Raw genomic sequence first — 5,504 nt, forward strand, 5'->3', positions numbered from 1 at the left:
AGCCTTCCCATCCACGCACAACCCACTGTGTCTAAAAATCAAGGTGTTTTAACAAAACTGATCTTTGCGTTTTGAACTGGCACCCTTGTTCTGTGTCACGTTAAGAAACACCCCTGAATGAAGGCATGGGGGGGCCACGAAGAGAGGAAGGGAGAAGGTGGGGGGGAATTAGGAGCCTGTTCAAGGTGGGTGAGCCATTTAAGGAGCAGAAACCATCTGTCACCAAGGGCAAACTAATTAATGGTCACATTTTGGAGCTCTTAAACAGGGAGATCCCATGAGAAATCCATCTCTTATTAGCAGCCCATTCCTACACAGAGGCAGACAGTAAAAATGGCTAATATCTGCCAATCTTGAAAGAAGGAAGAGCTTTAAAAAGGATATTCCCTCTCTAACCAATTAAGGGGGGAAAGCTGCCAAATGCGTGAAAAAACTCCAGGCTTGTTTCCCCTTTAAATGTAATTTTTTTTTAAATGTGTTTTTTTTTTCAGAAATTGAAAAGAAATATTATTTCCAACAGCACACTTTTTGGATCAGTACATAGTGGGAAATACTTCCACACATTATGCACCAATGTTCATGCACAGGAACGGATTTTTTTTAGCAGCAAAGGCAGAAAGAAGCCTTTGCAGCTTTAAAGGGATTCAAAACTCACGGTGATTCTGGGGGAGAAAACAGGCACAGACTTCCAGGAGGAAGCTGCAATGGAGGGGTTTCGTTGTTAGTGAACTAATCAGGCAGATAAGAGAAATAAATTATCCCTACCTAGTAGATAAGAAAGAGTAAAACTGCCAGCAGCCCAGGATGTAAGCAAGAGGCACTTGTGTCCTCCTGCTTTTTTCATTATGCATGGAATACCTGAGGGGGCATTTCTGCAGTCAGAAAATCTACCTTAAAAATCTCTAGATTGCAGTTGATGCGATCTTCTGCAACTTCACACCATATAGTCCTAAACCGCTCGGTCAGCATAGCTGTAATCACCAAGCTGGTTCACAGCTACCACCGGGGAATCAAGCAGAAGCCTTCCGGTTTCTTAAAAAGCAGAAAGTTTTTTCTTTGGTCCTAGTGAGACCTTCATCCTGCAGGATATTTCACAAGCTGAATTCCATCTCCCAGCAGCCGTAGCTAGTGTGCCCACTTATCAGGGATGACGGGAGATGTAGTTGGAGGGGGCAGCCATTGAGGTGGTGCTGGGTAGGGGAAGGAATGGCGGTGGGGGTAGAACACGCCCGCGTGGGAGAAGAGAGGTTAGATATCTTACATCTATCCCCTCTTCTAGTCCTACCTCCAACCAAATGGTATCAGGCGACCATATCAGCAAGCCCTCGAGCCACACGGTGCTGTTGATGAACGCCAGGTCAGTACAAAATAAAACTGCCCTCATCCATGATGTAATTCTGGATGAGGGTGCTGACCTGGCGTGCATTACTGAGACCTGGGTGGGAGAGGAAGGTGGTGTCCCCCTCTCCCAGCTGTGTCCTCCTGGGTACTCAGTCCAGCACCAGTGTCGCTCGGAGGGTCGGGGAGGGGGAGTTGCTATAGTCTATAGGAGTTCTATCTCCTTGACCAGGCTTCCTGTCCCTTTGAGAGGAGGTCTTGAGGGCCTGTATTGTGTGTTGGGCTTACGAGACAGATTAGGGATTCTGTTGGTGTACCGCCCACCCTGCTGCGTACCAACGGTCTCCCTACCTGAGCTGACGGAGGTTGTCTCAGACCTGGTGTTGAGGACTCCCAGGCTGTTGGTGCTGGGAGACTTCAACATCCATGCCGAGGCTGCCTTGACTGGGGCGGCTCAGGACTTCATGGCCGCCATGACAACCATGGGGCTGTCTCAATGTGTCATCGGCCCGACACATGAGAAGGGCCATACCTTGGACCTGGTTTTCTCAACGGGACTGGAAGGTGGTGATTTGGATGTGGAGGGGCTGGTTGTGACCCCATTGTCATGGTCAGACCACTTCCTGGTCAAGTTCAGTCTATTAGCTTCTTCTTCCCTCTGCAAGGGTGGGGGATCGATTAAGATGATCCGCCCCCGGAGACTAATGGATCCGGATGGTTTCCTGAATGCTCTGGGGGATTATCCGTCTGATATGGTCGGCGCTCCTGTCGAAGTTCAGGTCACCCTATGGAATAGGGAGATGACCCGGGCGGTTGACACGATTGCGCCTAAGCGCCCTCTCCCTGCTCGCCGAGCCCAGACAGCTCCTTGGTATACTTCTGAACTGCGGGCGATGAAGCGAGAGGGGAGACGGCTAGAGCGCAGGTGGAGGAAGTCCCGCTGGGAATCCGATCGAACACGACTTAGAGCCCATTATCGGGCCTATTTCGTGGCAATACGGCTGGCGAAACGGCAATATTTCTCCAGCCGCATTGCTTCCTCAGAATATCGCCCAGCAGAGCTGTTTCGGGTGGTCCGGGATCTTCTTCAACCGGGAAACCTGGTGGAGGTCCCGGACTGCTCATCAGCTCGCTGTGATGAGTTTGCTATTCATTTTGAGGAAAAAATCGCTCAGATTCGCAGTGGGCTGGACTCCACTGTTACTGCAAAATCGGAAGATGTGTCCAGTGTGCCGTGCTTAGGTCAAACTTTAATGGATGAGTTTCAATTGTTGAGACCCGAGGATGTGGACAGGGTGCTTGGATCTGTCCGTTCTACCACCACGCCGCTCGACCCTTGCCCATCTTGGCTAATTGGAAGATCTGCCAGGGGGGTTCGCACTTGGGTCCAGGAGGCCGTGAACGCCTCTCTGAGAGAGGGAGTGGTCCCTACCGCCTTGAAAGAGGCGGTAATTCGACCACTCCTTAAAAAGCCTAACCTGGACCCAAGGCTGGTGGTCAACTACCGACCAGTGGCGAACCTCCCTTATTTGGGCAAGGTGTTGGAGCGGGTTGTGGCCGGGCAACTCCAGGCGCTGCTGGATGAAACGGATTTTCTGGATCCATTTCAATCGGGTTTCAGGCCGGGTTTTGGTACAGAGACAGCCTTGGTCGCCCTGTATGATGACCTTTGCCGGGAGAGAGACAGGGGGAGTGTGACCCTGTTGATACTCCTGGACCTCTCAGCGGCTTTCGACACCATCGACCATGGTGTCCTTCTGGATAGGCTGGCTGGGTTAGGAGTTGGGGGCACCGTTTTACGGTGGTTCCGCTCCTTCCTAGCTGACCGTGTCCAGAAGGTGGTGCTGGGGGACAGTTGCTCTGCCCCATGGCATTTATGTCATGGGGTTCCTCAGGGCTCAATACTGTCCCCCATGCTGTTCAACATCTACATGAAACCGCTGGGAGAGGTCATCAGGAGGTTTGGGCTGAGGAGTCAGCAATATGCTGACGATACTCAGCTCTACCTCTCGTTTTCCACCAATCCAGGTGAGGCAGTTTCTGTGCTGAACTCGTGTCTGGACCTGATAATGGACTGGATGAGGGTTAATAAATTGAAACTCAATCCAGACAAGACGGAAGTGCTGTTAGTGGGTGCTTCGCCGGACAGGTTGGAGGGCCATTTCCCTGCCCTGAATGGGGTTACACTCCCCCTAAGGGACAGGGTCCGCAGCCTGGGGGTGCTCCTGGACCCCAGTCTAACTTTGGAAGCCCAGGTGGACTCGGTGGCCAGAGGCGCCTTCCTTCAGCTGCGGAAATTATACCAGCTGCGGCCCTACCTGGACGAGCGGAGTCTCATGACAGTTACACACGCACTGGTAACATCTCGTATAGATTATTGCAATGCGCTCTATGTGGGGCTGCCTTTGAAGACGGTCCGGCGACTGCAACTGGTCCAGAATCGAGCTGCGCGGCTGGTGAGTGGTGGAGCCGCTAGAGATCACATCAAGCCAATTCTGTTCAATTTACATTGGTTACCAGTTGCTGCCCGAGCCCAATTCAAAGTGCTTGTTTTGACATATAAAGCCCTAAACGGCTTGGGCCCTGGATACTTGAAGGACCGCCTCCTTCCATATGAGCCTACCCGGCAGTTAAGATCTAGCCAGGGGGCCCTTTTGAAAGAGCCATCCCTCAAAGAGGTAAGAGGGATGGCTTGTAGACAAAGGGCCTTTTCGGCAGCTGCCCCCAGACTATGGAACGCCCTCCCAACTGAAATCCGTCTGGCGCCGACGTTGATGACATTTCGGCGCCAGGTCAAAACCTTCCTGTTCCAGAAGGCTTTTAATTGAAATAACAACTGTGGGTCCTGATGATGGCAATTTTAATTGTATTTTAATTGTATTATAATTGTATTTTAATCATCTTATTGTATTGAATTTTAATTATTGTAAGCCGCCCAGAGACCTCTGGGTAGAGTGGGCGGCATATAAATAAAATAAATAAATAAATAAATAAATAAATATCCCATGCACCCCGACTCCAAACAATGTGGGGCATCTGGTGTCCCCAAATAAGCGAGCTGCATGATCCTTTTTTTTTTTGTTTGTTTGTTTGTTTTAAGAGGATGATGCTGGCTGCCAAAGACTCCAAATAGCCAATTGTAAAGCCAGATAATTTGTTCCAGAGTTTTCTGCCTTACAGGAAAGTGGGGGGTGGGAGAGATACAGTGCTAACTCTCAAGTTTATCCCAGCTTCCAAATCTCCTGATATTAAATAAGGAAATGACATGCCTATTCCCAGCTGGGAAGATAAGACACCCTTGGCAACAGGAAGCCGAAGGCGGCTCAGTGCAACCTGCCTGACATGTTGTGGTGGCGGTGTACGGCACCTCCCGGCATTTTTCCTCACAGTCTATGGCTGATGAGAGATCCAGAGGGCCACACGCTGCCCCCCCCCCCACTCCTCAAACGAGACTCAACCACTGAACTAAATTTGGCCACAGCATGCGTGGACGGCTTACCTCCCGAGTCCATTAAGGGCCACACCAGTTAGAGGGGTCTTGAAAGAGCATGTGCCAAGCCTTGATTCCTGGCGGCCTCCTTTGAGGGCATAGCTTTTCTCTTGCCTGGATCCTGGAGCTCAGCTGCCAACAGCCATCCTTGGAAGAAGAAAAGGCGAAGGAACCACTAACACTCAGCAGGGCAGGTAAGGACAAGTTGGGCTCGAGAGCAGAAAGCTTTGAATCGTAAGAGTTCAAGGGGGTCTCTAAGGCCATCAAGTCCGACCCCCTGCTCAGGGCAGGAAAACAAATCAAAGCAGATCTGACAGATCTGCTTTGATTTCCCCTTAAAGGACTCCATAGTTGAAGCGGTCACCACCTCCCGACCAGTACTAGCCCAGTTTACAGACTGGTACTGATGAATGATGCTCAGCCTTTTTTTTTTCAAGTAATCCATAGCTGTAAGAGCCACCTCCAACATCTATCTCTGGTCTCCATATTCTTCAAAGGGCATTCAAGGACTACGTAGAAGCTTTCCATATTCTTCAAAGGGTATTCAAGGACTAGGTAGAAGCTTCTGACAAGCTCTACACTTGGGGGACCCGGGAAAGACACCTCCACCCCAGCTCATCCCTCACTATCAAGAACAGAAGCAGACGCGAACACAAGACCCACCAGGAAGTCACAC

This window comes from Pogona vitticeps, chromosome 7 (genome assembly GCF_051106095.1).
Source record: "Pogona vitticeps strain Pit_001003342236 chromosome 7, PviZW2.1, whole genome shotgun sequence".
In the NCBI taxonomy this organism is placed as follows: Eukaryota; Metazoa; Chordata; class Lepidosauria; order Squamata; family Agamidae; genus Pogona; species Pogona vitticeps.